Below are 14,648 nucleotides of genomic sequence, written 5' to 3' on the forward strand. Positions count from 1 at the left end.
GAAATGTATTTCCCTTGCCAGTCATTTGCAATCTGTACCTTTGTGCTGCAAAATGCATAGTGTTCCATAGTATATTCTAGAAGACATTAAACCCAGTAACTATTTTCATCAGACAGATACTATGACTATCTGTAAAGCTAAAGTATGAGTTGAATCAAGAATCAAGAATCAAAAAATCAAGAAACTTGGAGGACTACATCATAGCCCATTTAAGAAACCAGGATACACATTTCAGAAATCAGGATTCTTGAAGAACTATATTGCTGCCCATGTTCACTGGGGAAAAACAAACCAGAATCCCAACCAACCAGGTATGTGACTAGCTCTCTTTGTTCTTAACTTTCTGTTCATGGTTTGTTGAAGTAAAACAAATCACATAAGGCTGAGTCGAGGATTGCGGTATGTTTCCTACATGTGGTACTGGGGAGGAGACAAGCAGCCCAGATACGCCATTCATGGTAGACCAGTACCTATGGTTTACTGCAGGGATGGCAAACCTCTTTCTGTCATGGACAGCCTTCTGGGAGCCACATATCTGGGTGTTGGGTGGGGCCAGATGCAAAAGTGGGCAGAGCAATTATTCTTACCTTTGCAAAGTAGGTTACATTCCAGCTATGCAAAAGTCAGAGGTTTCTGTACACACACACACACACACCACACATCTCTCCATCTTCCTTCCAGGAACTCAAGGAGGGTGTGGCCTGTGGGAGGGGATATGGTCTGAGGAGAGTTCCAATGGCCAAATCAAGACTACATTGGGTTTCTGGGCCTAATGTTCCCAACCCCTGGTTCACTCTGATGTGCCAGTGAGAAGACATCTGAATGACATGAAAATCTATTTCCCTTCCTCTCTTTACAAGCTGGCTTCTTTCTAGTGTTGATCATGTTTCCACAAATATTTATGCAGATAAGCAGATTCTGTAGCCCTGTAGGTAAGGGGTGTTTTAAAAAGAAGATGTAGATGTATTTGCATAATATTCATGACATTTTCATGTAGCAATCAAATCTGAGGAATAAACATTAATGAATTAAATCCTGGTTCTGGAAAATGAATGGGTTGGTGTTTTTCTTTTCTTTTTCTTTTCTTTCTGCTGTATGATCCATTTCATCTGTTCTTGGTTTTAGTGAGAAAGGCATGTAAAGAAAACCAGGAGTTTGGGAGGGTGCACCCTTTGTTTATGTTTTTTTTCTGTAGTGCAGGAAATGCTTGCCAAAAAACTACCCTATTACTCATACAGGGAGGAATTCCAAATGTCAGTTGAAAACATTTAAAAGTCAAATGTTTTGAATAATTTTTAAAGCCGTTAGATAAGACAAATATGTACGCATCAGTTCATGTTAATAATACATAGATCTTATGTCCAAGGCCTAGTTATTGGAGCAAATGGAACCTTTCCATCAACAAGTGGGCCCATAAATGGAAGTCCAATAAATACAACTTAGAAATTTCCAAACATCTGGGACAAAGCTAAACAATACAGCAGGGATGGGGAGCCTGTGGCCCACCAGATGTTGTTGGACTCCAGCTCCCATCAGCCCCAGTCAGCATACCTAGTGATCAGGGGTGATGGGATTTGTAGTTCAGCAACATCTGGGGGGTCATATGTTCCCCATCCCTGTTATACAGCAATTAGCTGTCATATTTAGTATCAATTACTATCTTAATTCTGGATATGAAATGCCAAATAAAGGGGCATAAACTGCTAGGAAATACCTGAGAGCAACCAGAAGGCTAGAGCTTACCAGCTGTTCTGATCCCTTCCCTCTTTCCACTCAACTGACCACTGCATCACTTATCAACAGGGCAGTGACCCTAAAGACATACACAATCTAGCCCTAAACATTTGATTGACTTGCAAGTTCTTTCCTAGTAGGAATAAAAAATCAGCTAAAATTTCTTTTAGGGTACAAGTGAATCTAGAATTCTAGCTTTTTAATGCTAATGAGATGTCTATTTGCTTTCTGTACTAAGCTGTACTATATAAACCCTTCCCTTCAACCTCTTTTTATTGTGCACAATTGGTTTGTTTGGGTTTTAGCTGATCAGGTTCCTGAGTTCCACAACCAAGCTGTGTTTTTTCCCCAATCCCCTTTTCTAGCAATTGGCAGGAGTGACAATATCGGCTGTCTGAGTGTCATCAGTTTCAGGGCCTGAGATGTCACAGGTTGTTTCCTCCTGCTGCTGCTGCTTTCCACCCACTTCCTCATTTTTCTCCCAACAGAAATGAAGGGAGACTACAGCAGTATTATTTGTTGAAGGTAGATAAAGGACCTTCAACAGAGACATCTGACACACAAATTCACAGATATGATGTGACCATAAACCTGGTGGAACATTTAAAGATAAGATAGATTTCCCATAATTGCTACGGTAGTAGAAGTTCAGATCCATGTTTGACAAGTCAGTTACAGTATTGGCATTTGCTTCCCCAAGACGTGTAACAGTTTGAACTGGAGATGCCTATGGTCAAGTGGCCCATTTCTTCATATTCCATTTCTTTTGTTGTGGGGATGCCTGTCAAAAGCAGCCCTGTCAAAGCAGCACAGCATACATACTGGAAGAGCAAGGTCACATAGGGTAGCTTAGTCCATAGATACCGGTACCTCAGGAGTTTCCATAATTTTAAGCTATCTTTTGGCCTCCATAGGGGGCTTAACTGACAGCTCTTCTCTTCTGCACTTTTCCTTATATGGAATATTGCTGAGTATTTAATAAGGCACCATAAATCCTTCTTCCTGCCCAGCTGCTTTGCCTGATTAAATATTGCTCTCCTCATAACCAAGTCACAGGGTGTAATCCTGAAAGAGCATTAGTTCTCTGGCTTTGCCCCACAGCAGTTCCTCTTTGAGCTGCCAGAAGAAGAAATTCTCTAATGGCCAAAGCTAAAACTCACTTTTATGGCTCTGTAATTCTTAAGAGTGTGAGGAAGATCTTCATAAGGAGATACAGGCAATTGCTAGAGAAGGTGTATAACAGTGCAATCCTAACCAAAAGGAAGTTTTATTGAATTCAGTGGGTCTTTCTCCCGGGTAAGTGAGATTAGGATTTCGGCTTTAATTATAAAACAGTGTAAAGGTAAAGGGACCCCTGACTATTAGGTCCAGTCGTGACCGACTCTGGGGTTGCGGTGCTCATCTCGCGTTATTGGCCGAGGGAGCTGGCATACAGCTTCCAGGTCATGTGGCCAGCATGACAAAGCCGCTTCTGGCGAACCAGAGCAGCACACAGAAACGCCGTTTACAGTGTAATGGGTATTAATTATATTATTCAACTAATTAACTGAAATTAGTAGCCCATTATTTTTGTAAAAATATGATCTAGTTCAATGCTTTTCTTAGAAAATTCTTTACCCTTCATAGGGGATTCCAACTTCTATCAGTTGTGGTTTATACATGTGCTCCTATGAACAAGGGTATGTTGGGGAAATATTGGGGTTCAATACCCAGTACCCTTTGGGTTCAGCCTGGATGGCCAATGAGATCCAGACTCCAAATGTCAGTCCAACAGGACGTTTATTTAAGCCTGTGCAACACAACCTGAGCCAGCAGGTAGTTGAAGGGTGGCAACCCAAATTTAACAAAGGCACAAACATTTATTCACTTACAAGCAGAGGGGCAGTTATGTCTATATATATGTATTGCAGCACTTGCTTCGACTAGCTTCTACTAGTTTAATTACTGTAAGGTCACCAGAAATGTTATATGGATGATTGGCTTCCCAAATTGACCAGACGAAATCTCAGGCAGTTGTACATATTATAAAACAGATTTATTAAAACATTTATTAAAACATTTATTGCAATAAATGGTGGCAGTGAGAATGAGTTTCTCATTCTGCCCGACCCATGGGCATACACAGAGTGCTTTTATACCTTTTTTGACAGAGTGAAGTGAAGATCAGCCTTTCTGCAGTACTTCATCAACCAATCAAGAGAGAGCACCCCAAGATGCAAAGTCACCCGCCCAACTCTACTAGGTGGCGTTATGTACCTGGTACCTTCATACACGTGTCTATGTGGAATTTTACAGGCACAATTGTGGTTGTGCTCTACTTAGAATTTGCAGTGGGCTGCATCCTCTTGCTCTTGTGGTTTATGCTAGAATTTCTTAGAAGTGCTGTGTGTGGTTAGATCTTTGCATTAGATGTGCAAACATTCTGTGCCTGTGTGCAAAGTGCTGTCTAATTTACTTTCTATCAGAGGCAGAGAGATTTAGAAAATGGAGTTCCTCTTGCTTTTAGGGCCTGCATGGTCTGACCAGGATTATTCTGGCCCTGGTCATTGCCACCCTATATTCCCTCCTCTTCAATATGGAGATGAAGAACAGGTGTGTTTCTGCATCTCCATTTGATTGACCCATCACACTACAGTGTTTCCTGGTGTTTCCTGCTTGGCAGGGGGTTGAACTGAATGGCCCTTGTGGTCTCTTCCAACTCTATGATTCTACAGAGGAGCCAGCAGCTTCCCATGCTCCAATGTTAGGCCAAAGGATGGGCAACAGAGAGCAAAGTAAGTGAGGAAGCTTCTGCTGACTTTTCCCAGGCTTGTTATTCAGCTTGTCTCAGAAGGGTTACCAGAAGGTTTATACAGACCAAGGTTCTGCATAGGGCTAAGACAATAAGAAAGAAAATTAATATTATGAGCAGAATCTCTTTTAACTATGACCAACCTGGGAGCCAAGAACTAATCTAACTCTATACACTGGGCAGACCTTCACCGTCTAGGCTAACCTTGTGGTACAGATCAGCCTGCTTCTTAATGTTTTTAACATCACTCTCAACACGTTTACTCTGGTTGTATACCGATGTTAGTTCCCTGATCCGTCCAATATCGGTCACCACGCGTTGAGCCTGATTGATGTACACACAGCAGGAGGAGTTCAGAAGGGCTACCTGGCCAGCTGCGTCTAGTCCTGAGAGTCTGGCCAAAACCTCATGCTTTTTTATTGAGAGACTTCAGAGCCCTCAGAAGATTGCTGGGCTTCAAAGAAGTATGTAGGGCAGAAGAAGGCTAACTGGAAGCTTGCTCAAATGTTAGGTTTTTGACTTCCAGGGAAATAGTGCAAGGCAGATAGATAACTTCGGGGTGGGGGCTGCCTTTTCTACTGAACAGTTAAAATACCTGACCAAGGCTGTTAAATGTTTCTTAGTGTCACCAGAACTAAAAAGGTTCCAGGAACCTCCGGCTGTGATCAGGAACTAGCAGTCATTAAAGACATAGTACATTGCTTTTCTTAAATCAAATAGCAAAATATTTTACAAACAGACCTAAATTTTGTTACCTGGCACATTCAGACCTTCATTTTGAAACTTCTTAACTTAAGGTATACAAGCTAGTGTTTCTAAAACTTGTGAATAACGTGCATTACTAAGCAGTTTCTTAAAAATGCTACCACACATACACATGGGGTTGGAAACTTTCCTAAGGGGGAAAGGATAATTCATTGTTAGGATAGACACCATCAGCTAATTCATAGGGCTATACACAAACTCTGAGAGCCTGTAGATTAAGGCATTCAGTCTGCAGAACTGTCAGTGTAAAATAACCATGAAATTTTTTTTTTTCTGCTTCAGCTTGATGCTATAAAGCAGAGTAAAAATGCTTGCTGAATTTAAGCCTGGTTCAGCTTTTGATTAATCTATTTCCATAACTCCTAAGCATTTTCTGTTGAAGTTTTTAGCCTTCGTGTTAGACCTAACTGGGAACACATATTTGCATTATACAAACATCATTTTTGTCGAAGCACAAGTGCCACTTTCTACTACATTGCATTTCCATTTGAGGCACAACAAAAAAATCGCAATACAGACTTTTGGCAACAAAGGGTTCTTTCTCTCAGGTGGGCCATGAATCTATAATGGCCACACTAGTCTTCAGAGATACTAGGATACTATAGTTGCTGGAAATCTAAAAGCCAAGGGGCTTTAGCCACTGTTTCCAAAACTTTATGTCAGCAGGAAAATACACAGTTCTCTCTCAGCTCAGTACTGGGCTTCAATGCAAATCAGTGGGTTTCAAAAGTTCCTACACAGTTCTAAAGGCCAGGAATATATATATATATAACAATTGGAGGTTTGTCCTAGCTGAGCATTTGGCTACAGAAAGAATGGCTATTGTTCCAGTTTGCCAGAATCAGGAGAGGCTTGCATTAGATATCAGTGGGCTACCAGAAGCTTCTCCCATCATTTCCAAAGCCAGAACTGAGGGGTGCACCTGGCCAGCTCTTCCAGTTACATCCCCAACCCAGCTATAGCCCTGTATCACCTAGGGAGTTGCTGGAACCCTCCCCATATCTGTATGACCTAGGGAGTTGCTGGAACCCACCCCATGGTTCAATTTCTGAAACTGTTTTGGGTCTGTTCGCTCAAGTGAGGCAGGTACACTGCCCTTCCTTCCAAATTAAGGATACTGCTTTGGGGGCAGGTAGACTTCTACTGTGGGTCCCACTCAATTGATGCCTCCCATACAAATATACATACATACATACATATATAAGGGTCTAAGATTTACTGCGTCTCCTTGTCTCCTTGATGTTTGGTGCTGCATAAGATGGACATTCCTCAACCCGTGCGTCGAGTGACAGCGTCCGGAGTGTCACAGCAGGGGCTACTTCGGTTTCCCATGCGCTGGGCGTCTTTTGCCGGTCAGACGCTGCAAGGGGAAACTGGTGCACCGTGCGCTGGGTACCCACTCCTGATTAGGTACAGCAGGGTGTGGATCCAGGGGGTCATCTCAGGCACTTTCACCGGATGGAATGGATACCTCACCACCTAGGAATGAAGAGGGTCTCGTCTCCCTTCCTTCAAGGATTCACTCAGGGACTCGCTAGCGTCAGGCTGGAACCATCGTGTCAGGCTCCGCAAGGCTACACGCTGTTCGCTCGAGTGATTTCCTGTAGATAAAAAACAAAGGGGGGGGGGAGAGAGAGATTGTCCTTGTAGCTGCCGCTGCTGTTTTAGAACTTCTTGCTGGTTAGTCCACCACCAAACTCTCCGAGGTAGTGCGTCCCACGTATTGGACATTGAGGTGTGTCTGGCACACAGAAGTCATCTCTGGGATGTAGCAGCAGTTAGTTGAGAAGTCATCTCTGGGATATAGCAGCAGTGCCTTACAGCAGTCTTTGCCGAATTTCACAAGGCTTGCAACAGGATTCCACGTCTGGTCCATCTTTCAGGATCTCCCCGTGGTTTCTCTTTCCTTCCACAGAACTTCATGCATGTGCAGGGTTAAGGAGGGGTCCTTTAAATCCGTATTTGCCTCCCATCCAGCTGCCGACGGCTGAGTTCTGCTAGGATACTGAAGCCTGTTTTTCAAATTATGCAAAGTCTTGTGGTTTCTAGAAGAAGAAGAAACTTACAGCTGCTTTGTAGCAACGGGCTGTTTCCGTGAGACATAAAAAAATTTAAAGTCAAAGCATTTAGAGCAGTAGTGTTTTTGTAAGCTGAAACGTGGACCTCCAAAGCATAACATCTTTTTCTCCCTACTTTCACAGCAACGGTCTTGGTCACACAATGTCACACAATAGAATGTCCGAAATGGCAACACCAGCCAGGCACAGCCACAGTCTCTAAGTGCAGGTTGCAGGAGAAAGCAAGTTGTGCAAATACAAATCATGCAGAATCGCTTGTGTAACCAAATAAGGGGGGTTACGCCACACATCTCTGCCGGAGGTTTGAGAGACTGCTTGAGATTTTTCGCAGCCTGTCTTCCAATGGTAGTGTTAGATTCAAACAGACAATGTCTTTACACACAAATCTCCATTCAGTATAACTTCCTTCTACCTTATCCTGAATTCTTTAGTTGATAAACATTCATTTCATTAAAATATGCAGTTCTACAAATTTTCCAACGTTGCTGTCACAAAAACATATGAAATGGGGTTGCAGGTAGGAGGGTAAAACCCTTTAAACGTAGTTTGCTTTTAGAAGGACTCAAATGTCTCTTTTTCCCCCATTCTTGTAAGTTTCCCCAAAAACTAAAGTCTGCACAGCTACAACAGGACTTGGGGAAAAGATTATAATTGTTCAAATAAAATCTATTGTCTCTTGCGTTGTGAACTACTTAAGTACATGATTTTTTTCTTTTCTTTTCTTTTGAAGCCAGCTGAAGCATATGAAAACATTTTCTGTGCACCGTTACTGGCATTTTGTCAGTTTCCTGTGGGGGGGGGGGTAGCCTCATTTCTAGTATGGTGAATAGCATTCTAAAGGTTGCAGAGATGATTTTTCTGAACCAATCCTCCGCTGTCTGTTTGTACAGCCCTTTTAGGCATAAAATCAGTCTGATGCTTCTTTTGGGTTTTTTTTGGGGGGGGGCTGTTTCAAGGATATTTAAAAGCAGAATACTGGGTGCCTATATTTATAACAAAGTCCAGATGCAGGTAACTCTTAAGTCACCTTGACCATGGCTCTTTGCCATGCCTGCCAAACCGACGAACTCTCTTCTGCTGGGACCCCCTTGTCCCATCTTTCTCCGAACACTCTTCCTTCCTCTTTTACATTGACCGAGACATCTCCGTCCTAGCAACTGACCTTCACCAGTGACCTTTGAACCCCTTCTGGTTCCTCACTGGTCCTTGAGCCATTATTTGTTGCTGTTTAACCACTGCCTTTCTCTTCATCTTCTTTCTCAAAATGCCTTTCTTCTCTCTGGGGGGGGGGGGAATACTGGTTTGCGCCACCCTTTTTCTCTGAACTTGTTGTTGGCAGGACTTGTAAATTAAATTTCTTTTATGACATTCTGAATTTATCTACCATGAATTCTAGGGAAATCACATTTTTCCCTCCTCTTGACCATACTCCTCCCATTTATGGCCCTGTAAAGTATCCCCTCATTCAACCAGAGCATGCACTGCAAACTTTGCCACACATACCATGCATTGGACACTTTACCACACTCTACCTCCCAGTTTTTCCTTGTTTCCTAAATGTCTATTTGTCAGGGGACCTCCTCCCTACTGACTACTAACATACACATTTTCCTCCTCCCTTTGCCTCTTACCCAAAGCGCATGGTTTTCCCAGTTGACCTCTAATTAACTGAGTACTACCAACACGCTGGAGATGTGATCAGGATCTCCCTTCCCCTCATTAAAGGGGGCCAATTCCCTTCAAGGTACCTTTTCCCTTTCTACTTACCCCAGCCGGCTTTTCCTGTTCTTCCCTTCCAACCTCGGTCCTTTTGCCTCTTTGTCCAGGGCACGGAAACTCAAGGGCCACCTCTGATCCTCCGGAAAAAGTCTGCCGGTGTGCACCAGACCAGAGGCACCGTTAGGAATCTGCGCCCTGTCCAGTGGGGCAAAAGGGGACTGCCTCTGGTTCAGGGAAATGCCCTCATCCGAGTCACGGCACCAGAAATGTAAGGTCACCAGAAATGTTATATGGATGATTGGCTTCCCAAATTGACCAGACGAAATCTCAGGCAGTTGTACATATTATAAAACAGATTTATTAAAACATTTATTAAAACATTTATTGCAATAAATGGTGGCAGTGAGAATGAGTTTCTCATTCTGCCCGACCCATGGGCATACACAGAGTGCTTTTATACCTTTTTTGACAGAGTGAAGTGAAGATCAGCCTTTCTGCAGTACTTCATCAACCAATCAAGAGAGAGCACCCCAAGATGCAAAGTCACCCGCCCAACTCTACTAGGTGGCGTTATGTACCTGGTACCTTCATACACGTGTCTATGTGGAATTTTACAGGCACAATTGTGGTTGTGCTCTACTTAGAATTTGCGGTGGGCTGCATCCTCTTGCTCTTGTGGTTTATGCTAGAATTTCTTAGAAGTGCTGTGTGTGGTTAGATCTTTGCATTAGATGTGCAAACATTCTGTGCCTGTGTGCAAAGTGCTGTCTAATTTACTTTCTATCAGAGGCAGAGAGATTTAGAAAATGGAGTTCCTCTTGCTTTTAGGGCCTGCATGGTCTGACCAGGATTATTCTGGCCCTGGTCATTGCCACCCTATATTACGAGGCACGGCAACTTTTTATCTTCCTCTCCTTCCTTTGTCTTCAACAGTTATAGCAACAGCTCCTGTGTACATGTTGTTTTCTCATGGTTCTCCTGCAAACAGAACCTTCACATTCTAACCTTCACTTGCTCAGCCCTTCTCACACACATTTTGACTTTTAATTGTATTATTTCTATAATTTCTGTGGCAGACCCATTGAAAGCGACAGATAAATAAAGCATTCCAGCAAATGTCATGACCAAAGAAAAGTCCCATTGCTTTCAGGGGACCTGATCTGTGTACACGCCAACACAAGCACCAACACACATGAAATAGAATCCTGGAAACTGAAGTTTGTCAGGGGTGCTGGGAATTGTAGCTCTGTGAGGGGTAACCTACATTTCCTGGGATTCTTTGTGGGGATATGCTTGAAATATGTGGTGTACGCAGTTGTAGTAATGGCTACCTTTAACACAGGGATAATCAACATGATTCCCTCAAGATATTGTTGGACTCAAATTTGGCTATTCTGGGTGGGGCTGATGGGAGCGGGACTCCAGAACAGCTGGAAGACACCACCTGGGCGGTCCCTGCTTTAGTGGCACTGCAGCAATAGCCTTCTAGTGCTAACTGTCCAAACTGTTGTTGTTGTTGTTGTTGTTTAGTCGTTTAGTCGTGTCCGACTCTTCGTGACCCCATGGACCATAGCACGCCAGGCACTCCTGTCTTGCACTGCCTCCCGCAGTTTGGTCAAACTCATGTTCGTAGCTTCGAGAACACTGTCCAACCACCTTGTCCTCTGACGTCCCCTTCTCCTAGTGCCCTCAATCTTTCCCAAGGATTCTTCTCTTCTCATGAGGTGGCCAAAGTATTGGAGCCTCAGCTTCACGATCTGTCCTTCCAGGGAGCACTCAGGGCTGATTTCCTTAAGAATGGATAGGTTTGATCTTCTTGCAGTCCATGGGACTCTCAAGAGTCTCCTCCAGCACCATAATTCAAAAGCATCAATTCTTCGGCGATCAGCCTTCTTCATGGTCCAGCTCTCACTTCCATACATCACTACTGGGAAAACCATAGCTTTAACTATACGGACCTTTGTCGGCAAGGTGATGTCTCTGCTTTTTAAGATGCTGTCTAGGTTTGTCATTGCTTTTCTCCCAAGAAGCAGGCGTCTTTTAATTTCGTGACTGCTGTCACCATCTGCAGTGATCAAGGAGCCCAAGAAGGTAAAATCTCTCACTGCCTCCATTTCTTCCCCTTCTATTTGCCAGGAGGTGATGGGACCAGTGGCCATGATCTTGGTTTTTTTGATGTTGAGCTTCAGACCATATTTTGCGCTCTCCTCTTTCACCCTCATTAAAAGGTTCTTTAATTCCTCCTCGCTTTCTGCCATCAAGGTTGTGTCATCTGCATATCTGAGGTTGTTGATATTTCTTCCGGCAATCTTAATTCCGGTTTGGGATTCATCTAGTCCAGCCTTTCGCATGATGAATTCTGCATATAAGTTAAATAAGCAGGGAGACAATATACAACCTTGTCGTACTCCTTTCCCAATTTTGAACCACTCAGTTGTTCCATATCCAGTTCTAACTGTAGCTTCTTGTCCCACATAGAGATTTCTCAGGAGACAGATGAGGTGATCAGGCACTCCCATTTCTTTAAGAACTTGCCATAGTTTGCTGTGGTCGACACAGTCAAAGGCTTTTGCATAGTCAATGAAGCAGAAGTAGACGTTTTTCTGGAACTCTCTTGCTTTCTCCATAATCCAGCGCATGTTTGCTATTTGGTCTCTGGTTCCTCTGCCCTTTCGAAATCCAGCTTGCACTTCTGGGAGTTCTCGGTCCACATACTGCCTAAGCCTGCCTTGTAGAATTTTAAGCATAACCTTGCTAGCGTGTGAAATGAGCGCAATTGTGCGGTAGTTGGAGCATTCTTTGGCACTGCCCTTAAGAGGAAGACCAAGGAAGTATTCCACTGCAAATAATAATTGCTATTTGTTACTTTATATTATCCCCCAACATGCAAAAAATGCTTATTGCTTCCAAAATTATGGGGTGTCAATTTGTGAACATAATGTTTAGCATTCATTGTTTCTTTCCAAACACTGATTTTGCAGATTCAGAAATATCAAGTATTCTTAGAGATTAGACTCATCGTCTGTCAGGAAAGTTGCCAATTCTCTTATTCGTGTATATTCAGGAAATTAAGGCATATTTCCTTGAAAATCCACCAGATGGGTTAAGCATGTGCTTGTTTACTAGAGTGGGTCAAACATTTGCCCAGTTGCAACTGCAGACCATTAAGCAACTTCATGATAATTTATTCCTACCATTTCTTTGGGGATTGTGTCATGTATATGTGTCAGCAGCTGTGAGGTCTGTCAAGCTCCATTCTCAGCTATGTGCTCCAGTTCTCAAACTGTTAATTAACTGGTCCAGAAATGTTTCTGTGAGATTTTACATTGAGCTTGAAGTGACAATTTATGCGAATGAAAACACAAACTTGCCAGTCTTAGGCTGGCATTTATTGATATATTAACAGGAAAAGAAGTGCTTGCTGCCTAATTGTTAGTGGCTTTTCATTCTGTCAGTAAGAAGGTCCCACCTCCAAATGGAAACAACAAAAGGAATGTACACAAGTCTATAGTGAGGTTAACATACCTCACTATACCTCAAGGAGAATACCCACTTTGATAAGGATATATTCCTTTTAGGATCTTTTCTCACAAGAGTAATTTTCAGAATTTCACTGACAGAACCAGAGAAGGGGCAAAATGGATTTAGAGGAGAGATCAGCTTTATTTCACATGTCAGACTTTTGAAAGAGAATCATTCATTCCCTCTAGTTCCACTCAAAGGAGTTCAACTGCTAAAAAACAGGCAGAAAAATCATTAAGTTGTCCGCCAGACCTTCAGCAATTTTCAAGAGGTCGGGGGGGGGCAGTTTGGGAACCACTGCCTTAGATAATTCCAGTGTGCTCTTTAAAGTGATGCTTACTTCCTACTGATTTACATGAGAACATCTGGACTCAACATCCTTCCAAAATTCTTTCTTGTCTATGCTACAGTTTTTGTTTTCTTGTTATCTAATTAAATGCTGTCTCCCTTAAGACAAAAAATAACACTTTTAATATGTGACACTGCAGCAAGAATACTATTAGCCCAAAGGTGGAAGCAAGAAGAAATGCCAGCAAAAGAAGAGTGGCAACTAAAATTGATGGACTACGTTGAGCTGGCAAGACTTACAGGGAAAATTCGAAACCAGCAGGACCAGACTTTCCTAAAGGACTGGAAGAAATTTATGTTGTATTTGAAAGACAACTGTAACTACTTAACATCGCTTGTAGGCTTGCAAGAAGTTTTGTAAGGAGGACTATTCAATTTATTGTGAGAAGCATTAAGATTAGCTGATGTAAGATTGGATTTAAAAGAATAAGCATAGTAATAAAATGCATACCGCAATTAGAAAGGAATTCAGAAAACCATTAGAAGGGGTTGATGGAAGCCCTAGGCTATGTCAGCCAAGGATTTGTTATGTTGTGTTTGAGATGTTGTGTTGGAAAAATTGTATAAAAAACAATAAAAATTACATTTTTTAAAAAATAATAATAACACTTTTAAACAGACTTAGCCACCTGGAAATAGTAGGAGCAGAATTTTCCCTACCATTATATTTGCTGTGTTCCTCTCCCTTGCCTCTTCTTCAGTTGGCTGCCGTGACATTTTCCCCAGCTTTATACACTCTGCAGGTGCATTTGACGCTGAGCCTTGCACATCTTTGCATCATCTGGGGGTTGATGTTCTCTCCTTTTAATTTAAGGCTGATCGTAATTTGTAACCTGAAACGTACAAGAAGGTTAGTCGATAAGGGGCAAATTCTGCTACCTAGAACAAATCTCTTTTGCTTGTCTTCGCATGATGAAGCACTCACTGCCTTGCTGCATGCAAATAGGGTGGTCCAGACTTTCCCAGCAAAGTACAAAGTGCAATGATTTGGAACAGTCCTAAGGACCAGGCGGTATGCTACAAATCATTACATGTTGAGAATAGGAGCCCCCTGTTGCATCGTTCCTGTGGACTGCAGTCCTGTGCACAGGTTATTTGTGGCTCATGGGATTCAATGGGATTCAAGCAGCACAGATGATAAATCTCCTCAAATTAATTAAACTTAATATGTCAGAGGTCCCTTGTAGACTATCAAGCCATTTGCCTCATATGGACACTAGAGATGAAAGGATCTGCACATTTTGGCGCTCTGAGTTTACCATTTTTCCAATCTGAAATTCAGTTCTTCCCATTTCTGTACCAATTTGTGATTATTATTTTTGAATTCTCTTGGAAATGGTTCAGTATTACAGTGCAAATTATCCTAGTAAACACAGTTTTGCATGTAGTTTTTTTATTATGGTACATATGTTTGCATGTAATTTAGCCTAATATTGTTGTACGTTATTTTCACTAATATATTAGTTTTAATGCACATTTCCCCCCTAATATAACACTATTTACAGTTCTGTATGCATGCGTTAACCATTCTTACAGAACACTTAACATAGCTGCTTTTTATAAATGCTTAATGGGCTTTGGTAAGGTAGAAGTTGAGAAACTAGAAAGATGTGGAATAGGGAATTTGAAGATATTATACAGTTTAAACAATAGAAAATTGCTTTGGAATTTATACAGAATGTTTCCTTAGA

At 42.2% G+C, this 14,648-nt stretch overlaps 1 long non-coding RNA gene across 1 annotated transcript; it reads right to left on the reverse strand.

Moving 5' to 3' along the window:
- Positions 1-5,214: 5,214 nt before the first annotated feature.
- Positions 5,215-9,969, reverse strand: LOC148686883 (uncharacterized). The gene is made up of 2 exons (XR_015948179.1): positions 9,136-9,969; positions 5,215-7,335 (listed from the first exon to the last, which is right to left on the reverse strand). It is a non-coding gene; the product is annotated as an uncharacterized LOC148686883 (long non-coding RNA).
- Between the last annotated feature and the right edge of the window lie 4,679 nt (positions 9,970-14,648).

This window comes from Zootoca vivipara, chromosome 2, assembly GCF_965207765.1.
Source record: "Zootoca vivipara chromosome 2, rZooViv2.hap1.1, whole genome shotgun sequence".
NCBI classification, from domain to species: domain Eukaryota; kingdom Metazoa; phylum Chordata; class Lepidosauria; order Squamata; family Lacertidae; genus Zootoca; species Zootoca vivipara.